We start from the raw sequence: 19,886 nt of genomic DNA on the forward strand, positions 1-19,886 counted from the left end.
TATCTGTCAAGACCTTTATCAGTTAGGGGACATTATATTCTTAAAATTGACTTTGCTTTATGAAACTTTAATAATGTTGGAGTTCTCTGCCCTTGGTACCACCTTTGTGATGATGGGAAATACTGTGGATGATCAAGGACTATTTCAAGAGATCATGGAGAGAAACCGTCTGGATTCAATTTCATTATGAGGATGTCAAAATGTTAAACTACTTAAAATAAAACCCATACTGTTTTTATGCTAAGTTATATTCTACATGTAGCTGGAAAAATGTTAAAAATATTTTTAAAGAACTACACATCTGGGCTTCCCTGGTGGTGCAGTGGTTGAGAGTCTGCCTGCCGATGCAGGGGACACTGGTTCGTGCCCCGATCCGGGAAGATCCCACATGCCGTGGAGTGGCTGGACCCATGAGCCATGGCCCTGGGCCTGCGTGTCCGAGCCTGTGCTCCGCAACGGGAGAGGCCACAACAGTGAGAGGCCTGCATACCACACACACACAAAAAAAATTAGAAGTATCTGAAATAAGCCTAAATTCAGAGTTAATCAGATTGGCCTGCTTTCTCAGGGGGACTGGAATTCACTGCTCTTTTCCCTCAACTCCCTGATGTCAGTGGCACTTTCCACAGATGAGGTGGCCTTCTCTGCCTACTGTGGAAGCTCAGTTCCCCCAGGCCCACTCCCTGTCTGAATCCCACACTTGAGGCCAGGTGCCACCCTTCCCAGAACATTTGTGGTCTCATTTCAGTTTTTGACCTGCTCAGATTGAGTCCCTGTAGACTCTTTCTCAGCTTGAAACCTGATCTTCAACCCCTTTCCCTGACCTCGATGGTTACCTTCCTACTTTAGGTCTCAGGTGCTTTAGCTATAAAATGATATAGTTGCCCTTAATTCTAAAGTCTTCTTTCTAAAGCTCTACAATGTGGTGGCTCCTTGAAAATGTTTCTCTTTGCTGGTTTTAATTTTGTAGAGAATTAAAACCACAGCTACTCTAAAAGACAGTATGTTACATTGGATAAGGAAAGTGTGTTTTTGTAGTTAGATTAACAGGGATGGAAGATGACTTAGTATGTTTTAAGACACTCATGATCCATTCCCGTGAGAGTCAGGGGAAGAAGGGGAAGGGAGTTAATAAAATACCAAACCATTGTGACAAATTAAGTTAACAAAGATGTAGCTGATTAGTTACTACTTGAATAAGCCACACATATCCAATTCAAGTTTTCCTTTATTTTTCTAAGGAGGGATCCCAGTGAGCTGAGTCCCATGTTCAGGAACTCCACGTTCAATGGCTTAGTCTTTAAAAACTGTTATGTTGCTGGAAGAAGAAATATTTCCCATCAAGTCCTAATTGATGTTTAGCTATCACGCACATTTGAAATAAATTTATTACTTTGTCTGATCTCAGTGTAATACATTCCAAAGGGGCAAAGAGCACACGAAAATTTATGGAGTCTCCATCTTCTACACTAAAGTGTGCAATAAATTACATAATATTGGGCCGTGAAATTCACAAGCCATAGAAACCACACCATTAGCAATGTATACAGTGGTAAACAGCAGGTAATGATAATCATATAAAACAAAATAGACTGTGAGTGTTGGCACTGCTGCCAATAAAGCAATCATTAAATGCATTCATATGCATCTACGCTAGGTAAGCTCTTTGAGGGCAATTGCTATGAATTCTACATACCTGTCAGGATATTATATAGAGCCCAGTTTCTATGGCCTTTATTCAGAGAGGCTGAGAAACGGTTACTGTGGGTAAATTCAGACCTTTTCTCAATATAGAATTTGGTCAACATGCATTCTGAACAGCAAAATTTCACACTGCTTTCAATTTTCCTACAGTACTTGCCACCTCAACAAATGCAGGATTAAGTATAATGGATTATAAGAAGTTAGAAAGGAAAGATGGAAGAAAAGAAGGAAGGTGGAAAAAAGTTGCGTATGGAGTACATCAACATTTACGTAAAGAGTGGACCTAAAACTAACCTGAGGTTACCCTAAACTATTAGCGTATGATATAGAAGCGTAAGTGAAAAAATAAAAAAAAACCAGCAAGGAAAACTCAAAGATTCTTTGTTTTTTCACTTTACTGCATATACACGTCCATCTTAAACAATCTATATGCTTATATCCAATAAGAGCATTGTTTTGCAAGGCTATTTGGGTTCTATCAGCATGTAAAGGTCGGACAACTCAACTTTAGCAGAGTTAGCCTTCAGGTGAATAATTGCTTCTTTCAGGTTGTGAGCATTTCAATTTTCCAGAAATGTTCCCCAAAAAATGAAAACTAAAAGAGTCCTAGGACAGCGTCCTTTAGAAGTTTTATAGTATCAAGGTTTTTGGAGGAAGAGTATCCTTGTCGATTATCAACACAATGATTCCAAGCAGGTCAATTTATGCTGAGAATATTATATAACAGACCCCACTTCACCTCCATTATACTGACAATGATCTTCCTTACTTCAACCTTGTGCTTCTTAGTAAAGTTGAAAATACTGAGCCAAGAACAGACAGTGACAATGCCAGAGACTCAGATGTACCTATAAGGTGCCTTCAGACAACATCAGCCACCCAGGCTAAAGTCCTGGTTTAAAACATCCCAACATGAATGAATCTCAAAAACCATATGCTGAGCAAGTGAAGCCAGATCAAAAGGGCACCTACTGTATTATTCAACTTACATGAAATTCTAAACTGGGCAAAATTCATCTCTAAAGATAAAAATCAGATCCGTGGTTGCCTTGGGGTGGGAGATGGGGATACTTTTGCAAAAGCCTAGGAGGAAACTTTCTAGGGTTTTAGAATTGTTATTGATCTTATGGGGGTGGTAGTTATACAAATGTGTACATTAATTAAAAGTCATTGAACCGTTGACTAAAAATGTCTGCATTTTATTGTGTGTAAATGATACCTTAATAAAGTTGATTACAAAATGAACCAAAAACAAAACAAAGAAGAAGAAAAACCTCTCAAGACCTCAAAGGAAATACACTGTTTTCTTCCAGCGTACCAGATTGGAAATGAGGCACTAGTCTGTTCTACCCTCAGATTATCCCGAGGATTATCTAGTCTATTTTAAAGCACTAGAGTCCCCTATCAGAAAAACTCACCCCATGTTTAATTACTTTGATTTCTTCTCTGCCTCTTCTCTCACACGGTGAAGTCATTTACGGAAGAAAAACCATCTTTTTCCAACTTTGCATCATCACATATTCTTTCCAAAGCTACTATTTATGAAACAAAATTTGGCTACACTTTGTAAAAATCTAGTTTTTTGAGCCTGACAAATCTTAACAGTTAACCTATTGCCTCCTTTGGAATTTGGAAAAAAAATTATTTTGAAAATGAATAGCTGAGATTTGACATTTTTGTTTTTTGTGATTTTCTCTTCCCCTAAGAGAGAAGTGAGTAGGAATGAGAAACACATACATAAAGAAAAAACAAGTTATCTTGCTGCCTTTGCACGGTTATAATTTATAGGAGGCCCTTTTCAACAATAATCTATTATCAGAATCAATAAAAATAATCTCCATGAAGGCCAGGCCAGGATATTTGTCTCTTTTTCAGCAGATTGCAATACAAACCACATTCATGGATATGCTTCTTCATGATCTTTGTAATACTGTAACAGCTGACCATTTCCTCATGCCTCTTCACCTTAACTTAAACCTGGTTTTTCATTAATGACCTCACATTTCCTTCTCTATCACTTGGTTGTCGGCCTCTTTTCCAACTCCAACTCCAACTCGCATTTCACTCTGGAACCAAAGGAAGACTCACACCTTCCTGCTTTTTAGTGGTACCTCAAGGTCATTACCATATTGTGATCACCCTGAAGAACAGCCAGACAATTGTTATTGCAGAGCCATCTGACAGTTTGTAGCTCTAAAAATTAACTAAGGACCACATTTGTCAAAAATACCCTAGTTTAAGATTTTGGTAATATAGCAACAATAATTCCGAAGTCATTTATGACGATCAGTGTGGGAAGCACCTTCCTTTGGGAAGATCCTTTGCCATACAATACACTTACCCTGTCAGGTAATAAGGAAGCACGGCCGTGGAAATTAAACTTTTGTGGAAAGAAGTACTTGGCTTCGAGAAGGCTTGAAGTTCATACATTTTTCTTGAATTAGATTCCCCATTAATTACATTATCCACAGAGAGGTAATTATCAGAATTATGTAAGCAATTAAGGAGATGCTACTCCACATTCTTTCAGCTTGTTGACCTTTCTCACTTTATTTCATGTGGCTATCTGAAACATCAGTGATTTACATGTCTTTTTTTTTAACAGATTTCTCTGTGTGTGTGTGTGTGTGTGTCCCCATGATGAAAACATCATTAAAATAAAATATCATGAATAGCCTCTTAAGAAGCAGAGTCTACTTAAAGTCCTGGAAAATGTGAAAGCACTAATATTCATGGACAACTCTACACTCTGAACGCTACTCCAAATTTTATTGATCTCTATTTTGTCTAGGAGTTTTTCAAATTTTCTACCATGATCATTTGTTAGTTTTATAATTACATAATAAAGGCATTACATCATACAATCTTTTGTTATCCATTGCAGTTTTAAAACTATTCCTTTCCTTGTCCTCAGCAGATATGTCATAGATTATTAGTACACAAGCAAAGACTTTCAACGTAACAGTACTTTATAGTGAGAAGAACTATACTGAGCTATCTCTATCCTAAGACAATGCACTAGGAAAGCACTAGGAATTCTTAAGCACTAGGAATACAGAGACAATCAAGGGGCAAGTTCCTTGCCTTCGAGTATACATAATCATTATAGCAAATGCTTAAATAGCACTTAGTATATAACTCACCACAGCAGTCTTATTATACTCCTTTTAAATAGGTTAGCAGAGGAAGCCACAGGGAAGTCATAGGGTAAAGCCAGAATTTGAACCTAGGTAGACTAGTACACTGTCCACGGCTTTAACTACTATGATAAAAAAAAAATATATATATATATATATATATATATATATGCCATATATATATATATATATAACTCCAAGTATTCCGAAGTTACAAAACACTTATCTACCAAAACTCAAAAAGGAGCACACAAAATTGCATAGAAAATAAACATGTAAAAGGTCATAAATAAACCACAATATAACCTGCTCCACATAATATACTGACTGCAGTGTCCTGGGCCTCTCCCATCCTTAGGTAGCTGGAAATTACAACAAAATAATACTTTTCACTTTTGGAAGCCACACTATCTCTCATACCAACCAACTAATTACTTCCTTATAGAGAATAGGAAATTAACCTGAATATCAGAAAAAAAACATATATATATAGCATTACTGATGTAGAATCTTTATTTAAAGACAACAACTTCAATAGCAGAGGGAACTTTACCACTGCAGGCTTCAGATAACCTCTATATTTCTCAGGTTTTATGCTAAATCATAAAATGCCATATTGTGTCTGAAGCTATTCTTTCAATAGTCCATTTTCTTAAATGGACTAGCAAAGCAGTAAATACTGAGGAACATTTTGGCTCCCAAATCCTAAAGCCATTCTGATTATGCCTGGGTCATCATGGGGACATCATCGGAACTACCAGAGGACTGGCAGAAATACCAGTGGTCTGGCCAGCTTATAAATTAGAAATTATACAGAATCCAAGTTTATTTTTTTGTTAAGTAATTCCTATGAGGTTTTTGGGATGTCAATGTAAAGTCCTTTGATGTGTAATCTTTATCCATTAGATAGGGAACAATGCCAATCCCCATCATAAATACGTTCCCAATCTGACACTGAAAATCCACTGTAGGGCATAGGACCTGCAAATAGGATATGAATCACACACATCCATCCACTCAGAGAATCCACAAATATTCATTTTTAAGTCTACTATATGCCAATAATGTACCAGGCTCTAAGATGCTAAACCATGCTAAATGCTGAAACAGACATACTCAGTTCTGGCCCTCCTGGAACTTATGACCTACAGAAGTGCCTTCATTGTAAATGGTCAGGACTCAGCCAATGCTATTATCATCAGCAGGTGACCAAATGATAGAGCTTGCTTTCTAAACAAGCTCCACACTCTTTGTTTTCAACATTTTTGCTTTCCTTCAAGCCACATAATCCAGTGGTCAGTTTCTCCCAGTTAGTGAGGTTTGGGGAAAATGTACCCAGTGAACAATTCCTTGTGGCCTCACTCTTTCCTCACACTCTCCTCTGTGCTCTTGAGCTAAAGAGACCTGGATTCGAGTCACTTGCTCTAACCTTATTATTTTAAAATAGGGCTGCTCCTGCTTTGAGGATTTCCACGGGATCAACACAGTAGCAAAGCAGCACTGAATCAGAAGCAGGTACATTTCAAAATGACAGCTCTAAAAATATCCACTCTCCTTTTGTTCTCCTCCTATCCCTTTGCTCTGAACACCTCTGCTCTGAGGCTTTGCCTTTACCCTTCTCTGATTACTGCTCCAAAAGGGTTTCCAAGAACCGGGAGTATTTATGGTTTCACTTGCTCCCAAGTCCTTGGTGGAAAAGGATGCTTGCTTTCTGATTCTTACTAACTCCACACTCACATTGTTAACACAAAAATCATCACTTAAAAAAATTTCCTCAGCTTCATATTTCATCTGGGCCAACACTGAAAGAATATTTTCAAAGAAACAATATCCTCTCTCCTTTGCTCTTCTGAGTTTCATGTTTTTACCTCCAGTCTCATTTTCAACCCTTATTATGGGATGCATCACCAAAATAGAAGAAAGTTCTTTCTGCTTTCCCTGTACCAGCCAATTATTCTACTTTGTTCTGTCTCTAACGAACAGAATGCGAAATCAACACAAAGCCTGATTATGAGACCTCTTCCAAGGGAAAGGTCTGAGAGTTGTCTATTTACTAATGAAGCTCAGTGTGTATTAAGGGTTGACTGAAGCAATCATCAGGAATTTTCATCCCTTAAATTAGTGTTTTCCACCAGAGGCACATCGTTCATTTCAGATAATATAACTTTTAAGTTCAGGATACAACTGGACAAAAGAAAAGAAAAAAAAGTAACCAACACAACATTTGCAGTAATAACACAGTAACAGCTATCATCCTTCCCTGAGGAATTCAGCCTACTTTATGGACACAATTTAGTACAAACTCACAAGAAAGCTAACAAAGCCCAAAACCACTTCACAAGAGTGTAGAGAGGTAAAGGTCAAAACTTATTACTGCCAGGCCCAGCAGACAATGGCACCTACCGGAAAGAGCACAGGACGGGAAAACCTGGAAGCCTGTGTTCCAGTTTCGGTTATTCCTGTAAGCATTGGTATGATCTGAGTGAACTCAGCCTGCTCTGCTTTTTCCGTTTATAAAAACCTACATCATCCTCTCATTAGAATGAAATGCCGCATCTGAAAAGTTGCAGATCTCTTTAGGAAAGAAACAAAACTCATGTTTCTAACCAAAATGGAATAATTCAGTCAATGGAGACATAATAAAAATCTGCCATAAAGCAACTGTTTACTTGAAATCTATCTTTTGTGGTGTATTTATATGGGTAAGGAGTGTATGGATATCATAAGTAGAGTTACCAATTCTTCCAGAAATCAAGGTCATTGAGTTCAGATTCCAACTTTGACCTTGACCCAGGCTTACAGAGATGTAACATGTGCCAATACCTCATATCCACCATACATGGGAGAAACAAGGTATGCAGACAGATCTTCTTCTAAGTACCCCATATGTAGTGGTTTTAATACAGGGTCTCAGATTCGTTGCCATTCTTCACATCCAGACGTGGGCATTTCCCCTTGAATTTGGGCAGGCTTTCCATGGCTTCAAACAGTAGAGCAGGGGTCAGTAAATTATGGCTGGTGGGCCAAATCTAGGCCTCTACCGGCTTTTATAAATGAAGCTTGATTGGAACACAGCCATGTTCCTTAGTATATGTATTGTTTGTGTCTGTTTTCACATCACAGCAGCGGAGCTAAGTAGTTGCAAAAGAGACTGTATGGCGTGTAAAGCCTAAAATATTGACCGTCTGACACTTTATGGAAAAAGGTCTCCAACGCCTGCAATAGTATAAAGTGATGCTATGTAACATCTAAGACTAGGTCATAAAAGGTCATGCAGCTTTTGCATGATTCTCCTGGAATGCTTCAACCCTGAACGCTCATTCTTGGGATACTCTATCTTGAATCCTAACTACCACGTTATGAGAAGTCCAAGCCACATGGGCAGCCATCTATAGGCACTCCAGGCAACAGTCCTTGTTGGGCCCAGTCTTCAAGTCATCCCATCTCAAGGGCCAGACATGTGAATTAAAATTATCTAGATGATTGCAGCCCCAGCCATTTGAATCCTCATGAGCTGAGGTTTCAGACATCAGTCACAGAGTAGAGACAAGCCATCTCCTCTGCGTACTGTTTGAATTGCTGACCCACAGAATCTGGGCACATATTAAAATTTTTGTTTATTTCACCACTAAGTTTGGACTTCTTTATTATGCAGCAATAGATAACTACAGCACTGTGTCTGTACACAGGAGATCTACGTTTCACAGAGCACATACTTTATTTATTTATTTATTTTTTTGCTTTAAAACAAATTTAATCAGTTATACATATACATATGTTCCCATATCCCCTCCCTTTTGCGTCTCCCTCCCTCCCTCCCTATCCCACCCCTCCAGGCGGTCACAAAGCACCGAGCTGATCTCCCTGGAGCACATACTTTTAGATGTGAATGTTGACTGCTCAATTTCTAAGAAGAACGTATACACACATATAGGTACAAAACATTTATGTATATGTAAATATTAGACCTATATAAACTAATCTATATTATCCATAAAATGAGGGGCCCTTGATAATGGCTAACATTTCTTTTCAGTATTTATTGTGTTCCAAGAACTGATAAATTCTTGCATTGTATGAATTTTCTCTTTTAACCCTCATAGCAACTCGCTGAGAGAAGTAATGTTATCTCTATATTATAGATGAGAAAACTGAGGCAAAAACAGATAACATGCTCAAGAGTACTCAACAAGTAAATTTTAGAGTCAAGATTGGAACCCAAGTTCTCAAGGTTTAGATCCCTTACTCTTAGTCACCAAGCTATATACTGAGTAAGGAGATGAAAGCTGAAGCCATTACCTCATGCTCAAGAAGTTAGACAGAAACTTAGCAGGCATGGTTGAAAGAAAACAGGACTTGGAGTCGTAAGTCCAGAGCCTGAGTTATGAAATGAATTCTCCTCTCATCTAGATATAGGTTTGTTTTTAGAAAATGAAAAAGATCACTGCATATTTTGATGGTTAATTTCTGTACTTAATGATTACAAAAGAATGGAATTTTACCAGGGAGCTATTTTGTAATGACATAACTTATTGATTCAAAATCAAACCTTTATTATAAATTCTTGATTCAAAAGCAAATCTTTATTAAGTCTCCGTTGCATCAGAAGTCTTTCCCATTCTTCATTTCTTTTAAAACCCTTTCCTGTCTACTCTTGGCCAAAGCTTGAAGCCTAATTTAACATTTGGAAATAAAATAATGAAATAGTCACAACACAGCAATGCCAATGCCTACTGAAATGGAAGCTCTAAATAATTTTTCAGATAATTTAGGAAATTAAAAATATTTACATCATAGATGCAAAGAGAGAAGTTACTTGTGTAATAAAATAAATGGTGAGACAAAAAGTTTCTGGTCAAGTAGGTTTGTTTAAATATGAACACTAATTTGAGCTCTATCCCGGTGCTAAAACCCAGTGACAGGTTGCATACAGTTTCTAAAGGGATAGTTCAGTGCATTGGGTCAAATTCATGCCCTAAAATGTGGTATTATTAGTAGTACTAGAAGACAGAGTGTGACTGTCTTCTTTGGGACATAGATAAAGACCCCAAGTTAGACAATATCAAGGACAAGTTATGTAGAAGAAGATATTGTCTCAGTCCTTGGAACATGTCATCCAGGATTGAACAAGAGGTAGATTTATTATGAAGTACATGAAGCCAGAGACAGTAAGCAATGAGTGGTAGTTGGTTAAAATAGACAGGTTTTAGAAGTAGAGGCAGGGATGTAGAAAACAAACTTAGGGTTACCAGGGTATTGTGGCGGGGAGGCTAAATTGGGAGATTGGGGCTGAAATATACACACTGCTATACATAAAATAGATAACTAATAAGAACCTGCTCTTCTTATTAGCACAGGGAACTCCACTCAATACTCTGTAACGGGCTATTTGGAAGTGACTCTAAAAAAACATAAAAGTGGATATATGTATATGTATAACGGATTCACTTTGCTGTACATGTGAAATTAACACAACACTGTAAATCAACTATATTCCAATAAAATTTTTTTAAAAAATAGGTTTTAAGAACCATAGTCAGGGAGCAGTGTGGATTGGAAAGACCTGGCAAGAAATATTTCTGCATCTTCAGACAATGTTCCCCAAGCTGGCTATTGCAAGGGTGAGCATTTAAGAGATCTTTGACCTAAGGAGGACAGGAGATTAACAATCAACCCCAATGTGCATGAATTATTCTCCTCTGTGTTATCAGAAATCAGATGGCATCCTAGAGCAAGGGTCAGCAGATCTTTTCTGTAAAGGGTCAGATAGTAAATATTTTGGATTTTGTGTACCATACCTCTCCGTTGCAACTGCCTATCTGCTGCTGTAGCACAGAAACAGCCATGCACCATACGTTAATGAATGGGTGTGGCTGTGTTCAAGCAAAATGTTATGTACAAAACCAGGAGTCAAGCGAGATCTGATCAGTGGGCCAGAGTTTGTGGACCCCAGTTCTGGGTCAGTGTTCACAGCTGAATGAGTCATGAGGCCTTAAGTTCCAGTTCTCATTGTACTACTTTCTACCTGGGTGAACTTGGGTTCATCCTTTTATTTATATGGGCCACTATATTAGTCAAGCTTCTCCAGAAAAACAGAACCAACAGCATGTGTATACAATGTGCCCATATATATTGATAGATCTAGATATCAATATTGATACCTAGATCTATATCCATATCTATATAAAGATAGAGAAAGAGAGAGAGAGATTTTAAACAATTGGTTCACACAATAATAGAGGCTTGGTCAATTCAAAATCTGCAGGTTAGGCTGTCTAGAGACTCTAGGAAGAGTTGCAGTTCAATTTCTGTAAGTCTTCTGGCAGAATTCCTTTTTGCGACAGGGAGGTCAGTCTCTGTTTTATTAAGAGCTTCAACTGATTGGATGAGGCGCACCCATACTATGGAGGATAATCTGCTGTACTCAAAGTCCAACACCAATTTAAATATGAATTTCATCCAAAAACACCATCACAGAGACTACCCTGGTGGCGCAGTGGTTAAGAATCCGCCTGCAAATGCAGGGGACACAGGTTTGAGCCCTGGTCTGGGAAGATCCCATGTGCCGTGGAGGAAATAAGCCCGTGCACCACAGCTACTGAGCCCGTGCACCTAGAGCCCATGCTCTGCAACAAGAGAAGCCACCGCAATGAGAAGCCTGCACACCAAAACAAAGAGTAGCCCTCGCTTGCTGCAAGTAGAGAAAGCCCACGTGTGACAACGAAGACCCAACGCAGCCAAAAATATAAATAAATAAATAAATAAATACAAATTGTAAAAAACACGAAAACACCATCACAGAAATATCCAGAATAATATCTGACCAAATAACCGGGCATGGTGGCCCAGACAAATTGACATAGAAAATTAACCACCTAAGACATAGTTTTGTGATCTTTTACTGAGAAATTTGACTTATCTGAACTATTTTGATAACTAGAAGATACCTTCTAGAGGTAACACCCTCAGGCTTTTACATGGTAGGCAGTAGAGGGAAAGAGCCCATTTGTCCAGTCAGATGACACCTAAAGGATAAAATTCTGTCTTCTCTTTCCAACCCACAAGGATGAATGCCAAAAATACATCACTTATATCTGCTTTAGCTAACATAGGATAGGCCTGGAACAGACCTATGCTCCCAGTAAGCCTCATGAAATGCTATTTCATTAAGGGGAGACTTTACTTGCTAAGATTAGAAGCAAAAGAGAGTGGTGGATGAAACACTGCCCAAGGATATAAGTTCATGCAAGGAAGCAGGAGAGAGAATGGGTATCCGAAGATGTGCACTCTAAGCCAACACTAATTCTAAAGCATCAGGTTATAATTCAGGGAGCACAACTGCTGGGGTTTTTTTCCCCCTCTTTTTTTCCCCCAAAGAGGGACAAATCAAGCATACTGACAAAGGAAGAGCATTAGTCACCACAGATAAATTCCTTTTTAGAGGTGATCTCGCAAATAATTTGGCTCAGTGTAGACTATGATTTGGTTCCAAAAACCATAAGCTAGAGCATTTCATTCCAGGTCCCTCCTCAAATATCCATGATAGGTAGAAATTTGGCATCAGTAGTTCTTGAAATCTCCCCAGGTGATTATAATATGCAACCAGGGCTGAGAATCTGGAGATGTAGAGAGAATTTAAATTCAACTTTAGTTAAACAGTAAAACAAGCTCTGACTCTACTGGCTGGAGCTAGAAAAGGGATATGCATTTACTGGGATGAGAAGATAAAGAAAACCAGGGAGTAAATCAAATGCTTTACACCTGTGCTTAGCTAATTGTTACTCAGATAATTCAGACAATCTTACAGCACCTGAACCCTGAAATTCCTTAGTTCTGTTTAAAAAAAAAAGAAACTCTTCAAGTAACTGAACTCTGAGAATCATGTAAATCATAAAGAAAAAGAAGAAATCTTATTTTTTGAATTAGTTGATTTCATATATACTGTTTCACTTTCATGATATTAACTAGTTAGCTTTCTTTCCATTTTATGTTTGAGGAAAGTAAGGCTTTAAAAATCTCAGTAATTTTCTCAAGGTCACTTGTTAAGGGTGTGGTAGGCAGCATAATGGCTCCTAAAAATGCCCTCACCCTAATCCCTAGAACCTATTAATATGTTACCTTACATGGTGAAGAGGACTTTGCAGATATGACTGAAGTTATAGACCTTGAGATAGAAAGATTATCCTGGATTACCTCATGGAACAAATCTAATTGCATGAGTCCTTAAAAGTAGAAAACCATTCCCAACTGTAGAAAGAGAAAGAGAGAGATGTCCTAATAGAAGCAGAATCAGAGATTCAACATTTTGGGTTTTGTAGGTGGAGAAAGGGGACTCTGAGTCAAGGACTACAAGTGACCACTGGAAGCGGATAAAGTACAGGGAACAGAAACACCCCTAAGAGCCTCCAGAAAAGAATGTAGCTCTGCCAACACTTTCTTTTTCTTTTTTAACCATCTATATTGGAGTATAACTGATTTACAATGGTGTGTTAGTTTCTGCTTCATAACAAAGTGAATCAGCTATACGTATACATATATCCCCATATCTCCTCCCTCTTGCATCTCCCTACCACCCTCCATTCCCGATCGCACCCCTGTAGGTGGACACAAGGCACAGAGCTGATCTCCCTGTGCTTTGCAGCTGCTTCCCACTAGCTATCTATTTTACATTTGGTAGTGTATATATGTCCATGCCACTCTCTCACTTCATCCCAGATTACCCTTCCCCCTCCCTGTGTCCACAAGTCCACTCTCTATGGCTACGTCTTTATTCCTGCCCTGCCCCCTAGGTTCTTCATAACCATTTTTTCTTTTTTTTAGATTCCATATATATGTGTTAGCATACGGTATATGTTTTTCTCTTTCTGACTTACTTCACTCTGTATGACAGTCTCTAGGTCAATCCACCTCACTACAAATAACTCAATTTCATTTCTTTTTATGGCTAAGTAATATTCCATTGTATATATGTGCCACATCTTTATCCATTCATCTGTCGATCCTGCCAACACTTTTACTTTACTCAATTGAGACCAATGTCAGATTTGTAAGGTAATCAATTGACATTGTTTTGAGTCACTATATTTGTGGTAATTTGTATGAAAGCAATAAAAAACTATTACAGGGGTCCTACAGGAGCAAGGCTATATATTTATACTTAAGTATTTCTGAAATGAATTTAACCTTGTGATTGACAGCAGCAGCAGCTTCCAAGGGATCCCACCACACACCTGAGGCAAATGCAGCCTAATACAAAGCAGTGACAGCAGCAGGTCACTGCCCCACACTTGGGGTAGAGGGGGACTCGATCTACTGTAGCAGCAGCATAGCCTGAATGGGAACCCATCCTCCTGTGGCACTAGTCCCATCAACATTAGTCTAATCTGCTAGCACCTGCTGCACCAACAGACCCAACATATACAAACCCTCCAACTCAGCAGCATTAAGTGAGCCAGACTCAGTGTTTCCTGAAACTCATATCCAATGGCACTGGAAAGCCCAGATATCACCTAATGTTATGAAAACATAAAAAAAAAACAATAACAGAAGACTGGGAACTTCAGAAAGAAAAGGGGAACAATGGAATGGGTGAAAACAAATGGGGTATATATAAGAGACTATCATTAGCCTCATGAGTTTCTTAAATACTATCTGATGGTCAAAGCAAATATTATGACACCATCTGATGTGGTTCTCAATGTAGAGAAAGGAAATACTACAGAAAATCATACTTTAAAACTGGGGAATAGTAAGAGACTAAATGGAAGTAAAATTTTGGAACTTCACTTAAAGTAATAAAACACTGATTCCCGTAGGCTATGGTAAGTTACATATGTATACTGTGATGCCAAAAGCAACCACTAAGAAAACTATACAAACAGTATACACAAATGATTATAAATAAATTAAATTAAAATGGACTTATTAAAAAATGTTTAAGTAACCCACCAGGCAAAATAAGAGAAACACAGGATTGAGAAACTAAGGTAAAAGACAAAACAAAAAATAAAATGGTAGACCTAATCTTTAACATAGCAATAATTACATTAACTGTACATGATCTAAATAACAAAGTCAAAGACAGAGATTGGAAGAGTAGATTAAAAATTCACAAGCATGATCCAACTATATACTGTCTATAAGAAGTTTACTTTAAACATCATGATATAGGTAGTTCAAAGTAAAAGGAAGATAATGATATATCATGTGAACGTTAATCAGAAAAAGTAGGAATGGCTATATTAATATCAGATAAAGTAGACTTCAGAGCAAAGGAAATTATTAGGGGCAAAGAGGGTCATTACATAAAGATAACAGGAATAATCCACCTAGATGACCTAATGATACTAAATGTGTGTGCACCAAACAACAGAACTTCAAAATACATGAAGCAAACACTGAAAAAGTAGTAAAAGGAGAAAATTTTAAATCCACAATTATTATTTGAGACTTCAGCACAGCAATTTATAGAACTACCAGAGAGAAAAATCAGCAAGAATATGGAAGAAATGAAAACATCATCAATCAATAGGATATAACTGACATTTAAAGAACACACTCAGTAACAGCAGAATACATATTCAAGTGTCCATGGAATATTCACTCATATACTATATACTGGGCAATAAAAAGAACCTTAGCAGGGCTTCCCTGGTGGCGCAGTGGTTGAGAGTCCGCCTGCCGATGCAGGGGACACGGGTTCGTGCCCCGATCCCGGAAGATCCCACATGCCGCGGAGCGGCTGGGCCCGCGAGCCATGGCCGCGGAGCCTGTGTGTCCGGAGCCTGTGCTCCGCAACGGGAGAGGCCACAGCAGTGAGAGGCCCGCGTACAGCAAAAAAAAAAAAAAAAAAGAACCTTAGCAGATTTAAATTGTAATGTGCCTAAGTGTTGGATGCTAAGACTCAGAGGTTTTCTTATTTCTTTCATTTATATATTCATAAAAAAATTAGCAGATTTAAAAGAATTAAAATCATAGAGTATGTTCTCTAGCCATAATGGAATCAGACTAGAAATCAATAACAGAAAGACAACAGGAAAATCTTCAATCACGTGGAAACTAAACATCACAATTCCAAATAACTCATGGGTAAAAAAGACAGCACCAACGAAATATTTTTTAATGCATAGAAAAAAAGAAAATGGAGATATAACAGATCAAAGTTTGCAGAATGAAGTGAAAGCAATGCTGAAAGGGAAGTTTATAGCACTAAATTGGGAAAGAAAGTATTTCAAAGCAATAATCTAATTTTCTATATTACAACAGTAAAAAAGGAAGAGGAAAAGACACTAAACAAGCAGAAAGAAGGAAATAATAAAGATGAAATAGAAATCCATGAAACTGAAAACAGGAAAATAGGGGGGAAAAATCAATGAAACAAAAGGCTGGTTCTTGGAAATAAACAATCTAATCAATAAAGATCTAGCAAGACTGATAAAGATAAAAAGATGGATGGCACAAATCACAGATATCAGAAATGCAACCAGGGATACCATGACATATCCTGCAGGTTAATAAGGGACAAGTTGCTATGAACAAGTCTACACTATAAATTCAAAAATGTAGATGAAATGGACCAATGCTTCTACACTCAAAACTACCCAAACTCAGCCAAGATGAAATAGATAATCTCAATTTTCCTGTAACCATTAGAAACACTGATTTTTCATTTAAAAACTCCCAAAAGGAATATTCAGGCTTAGATGTTTCACTTTTACCCAAGACATAAAGAATTAACACCAATTTTACATGATTTGATAAGAAAGAGAAGTAGAAGGAACAGTTCCTAATTAAATTTATGAAGCCAGTATTACCTTGATACCAAAACCGGACAGGGATAGGATAGAAAGAAGAAAACTACAGACCAATATTTTTTATGAAATTGGCTGTAAAAATCCTCTGCCAAATATTAGAAAATTAAATCCAGAAATATATAAAAAGAATAATATACCATGACCAAGTGGCATTTATTCTAGTTATGCGAAGTTGGTTAAATATTTGAAAATCAAACAATGTTATCCACCATATCCAATAGATTAAAGGGAAAAGTCATGTGATCCTATCCAATAATGCAGAGAAAGCACTTGACAAAATCCAATCCCATTCATGATTGTAAAAAAAGAAGAAAAAAGAACTCCAAGCAAACTAGGAATAGAAAAGGAACATACTGAAACTCATAAAGATGATCTACAAACAACCTATACCGACATTATATTTAACTGTGAAAGACTGAATGCTTTCTCTGTAAGATCAGAAACAAGGCACGGATATCTGCTCTCACCACTTTTATTAAATATATTACTGGAGGTTCTAGTAAGAAAATAAGCAAAAATAAATAAATACATAAATTTAAATGTTAAAGTTTTAAAAAGTTCATTTAAAAGATAAAAGGACTATTCCTACTATGTTGAATAGGAAGGAATATATCCTACTGAATGTTGAAGAGTAATATATCCTATTATATTGCCTAAGGAAAAGTAAAACTGTCTGTGTCTGAAGAGGAGATGATAATCTAAATGGAGAAAATACCGAGGAATCCACAAAAAGCTTGAGAAATAATATTAGTTTGTAAATGTTTTAGAGTACAAGATCAACACAATTTTATCACATTATATATTAATAACAAATGTGTAGAAGCTTAAATTAAAATATGTGATGCCATTTACAACTGACCTAAATAAATACTTAAATACAAGCCCAATAAGACATTTATAGGACCTCTATACTGAAAATTACAAAATGCTGATGAAGAAAAATTTTAAAGTCCCAAACAAATAGGGAGACATACCTTGTTCATGGATTAGAAAACACAACATAATAAAGATGTCAATTCTCCCCAAGTTAAGAGGCTTAACACAATTACTCTTAAAATGCCCTCAAGGTTTTTGCGGATATAGACAAGCTTTTTCTAAGATTTGTATGGTAAGAAGAGGCTGAAGAATAGCTAAAACAATTTGTAAAGGAAGATTAAAATGGGAGGAATTAATCCACCCAATTTCAAGACTTCGCAGTAATTTTGGAGGGTAGATACATAGATCAATGGAATGGAAGAGAGAACCCAGAAATAGACTGACATAAATACATTTAACCTGTTTTTGACAGCAGTGCAAAAGCTATCAAGGAAGAGTAGACATTTCAAAACATGGTACTGAAACAGTTGGACATCCCTCGACAAAAACAAACAAAAAATGAACCTTAACCTAAACCTCCACACCTTACACAAAAATTAAATCAAAGTGGATCATAATCTTAAATGTAAAAGCAGGACATTTTTAGAAAAAGAAATAGGAGAAAATCTTTGGCATCTAGAACTAGGTGAATAATTCTTAGACTTGACACCGAAAGTATGATCAATAAAAGCAAAAACTGATAAATTGGATCTCATCAAAATGAGTTAAAAATGCTTCATAGAAGATCCTTTTAAGTGGATGAAAACTCAAATTACACAGTGGGAAAACATATTTGAAAATCCCATATGAGACAGATGACTTGTATCTATAATATACAAAGAACTCTCCAAACAACTTAAAAAAATCCAACTAGAAAATAGGCAGAAGACAGGAACAGACATTTCATGGAAGAGAATATACACATGGCAAAGAAGCACATGAAAAGATGCTCAACATCATTAGCATTAGGGAAATGCAAATTAAGACCATAATGAGATATCAGAGAATAACTAAAATTATAGTGACAACATCAAATGCTGGCGAGTACGTAGAAAAGTTATATCACGTCACTGGTGGAAAAATAAAATGGTTTAGCCACTCTGAGAAACAGCTTGACAGTCTCTTTTAATCCTAAAAGTAGATTCACCCTACAACGCAGTACTTGTACTCTTGAGCATTTATCCAAAAGAAACAAAAAATTAAGTTCCCACAGAAACTTACACATAAATGTTCAGAGCAGTTTTATTTATAATAGCCCAAAACTGGCAACTACCCAAATGTCTTTCAATGGATGAATGTTGAAACAAATTGTGATAAAATCTTATGATAGAATACTACGGAGCAACGAAAAGGAACAAATTATTAATATATGCAAAAATTAAAATGAACTTCAAGGGAATGATGCTGAAGAAAAAAATTTTAAAAGCCAATCTCCGAAGATTAAGTAATTCATGATTATGTTTACATATTATTCTTAAAATAACAAAACTGTGGAGATGGAGAACAGATTAGAAGTTGCCAAGGGTTAGAGATGGGGGTAGAAGGTACAGTGGGGAAACTTTGTGAGGTTTTTGTGGTCCCAGTACAAATAATACAGCACTCTTGGTTTTAATCCCTAAAGATGTTTAAAAACAATTCCTAATAAGAATTGTCCAGATATTTAGCAATGGCAGCAGATTACAGGTATAGCTCCCCAACATGACAACTTCAAAAGAGATTGTACTAATTCAATGCATATGTTAATTTTTAAAAGGCCAGTCACAGTACTTAAATGGTATATATCTTAACGATATTATTCTAAGTATCTAGTTATACCAGATGGACTAGCAGGATTTTCTGTACATTCAATCTTATTTAAGACAGTAAATCTTATAATAAGACAGTTAAAAAAAGAAAAAGAAAAAAAAACAAACCTCAACTACAGTTGGATATTCTCATAGGAAGATGAGGTGAAAAAGGTAGCAGTGGTTCAAAAGCTTAAGCAGTGGCACCTAAATTTGGCTGCATATTAGAATCATCTGAAGCACTTTTTAAAAACCCTCACACTGACTGTTGGTCATCCTAGACCAATAAAATAACTTTAAATCTGCTCAGACGATGCCAGTGTCTAGCCAGAACTGAGAACCAGCGGACTAAGCAGAAGGGGATGTTTCTACAAAGATTTCTTAATAATAAGTCCTTTCACCCAATCAGATTTACCTTCCCACAAAGGGGTAAAGAAGGCTAGATGTTGTCCATACTTGCTTCGCTTTAATTAGCACTTGTGACTTGCCCAAATCCTAGATCATGTTTCCCCTAAATTTCATGTTATTCCCTAAGTTTTTCAAACCCAGGGCTAAGGGGTTTGCCAGGATGAGATTTTAAGTGTTCACACAGG

The 19,886-nt window shown here is 37.0% G+C and overlaps 1 protein-coding gene and 2 pseudogenes across 4 annotated transcripts in view; 1 reads left to right on the top strand and 2 right to left on the bottom strand.

Moving 5' to 3' along the window:
* Positions 1 to 19,886, bottom strand: part of LOC309799247 (centrosomal protein of 78 kDa-like) — a 780,309-nt pseudogene that overhangs the window by 183,476 nt on the left and 576,947 nt on the right. The window lies entirely within an intron of this gene.
* The window catches only part of LOC309800867 (centrosomal protein of 78 kDa-like), a 720,575-nt pseudogene that overhangs the window by 160,763 nt on the left and 539,926 nt on the right, over positions 1 to 19,886 (bottom strand). The window lies entirely within an intron of this gene.
* Positions 1 to 19,886, top strand: part of LOC309799856 (ferritin light chain-like) — a 99,141-nt gene that overhangs the window by 76,439 nt on the left and 2,816 nt on the right. Inside the window, exon 2 of one of the 2 annotated variants that reach the window (XM_082613470.1) lies at positions 6,289 to 6,356. The exons of the other annotated variant lie outside the window; for it this stretch is intronic. The gene's annotated coding sequence lies outside the window, so the exon portion shown is untranslated. The remainder of the gene's footprint in view (positions 1 to 6,288; positions 6,357 to 19,886) is intronic. 2 annotated transcript variants of the gene reach the window in all.

The sequence above is a fragment of the Mesoplodon mirus genome (assembly GCF_964341445.2).
Source record: "Mesoplodon mirus genome assembly, chromosome: 3".
NCBI classification, from domain to species: Eukaryota; Metazoa; Chordata; class Mammalia; order Artiodactyla; family Ziphiidae; genus Mesoplodon; species Mesoplodon mirus.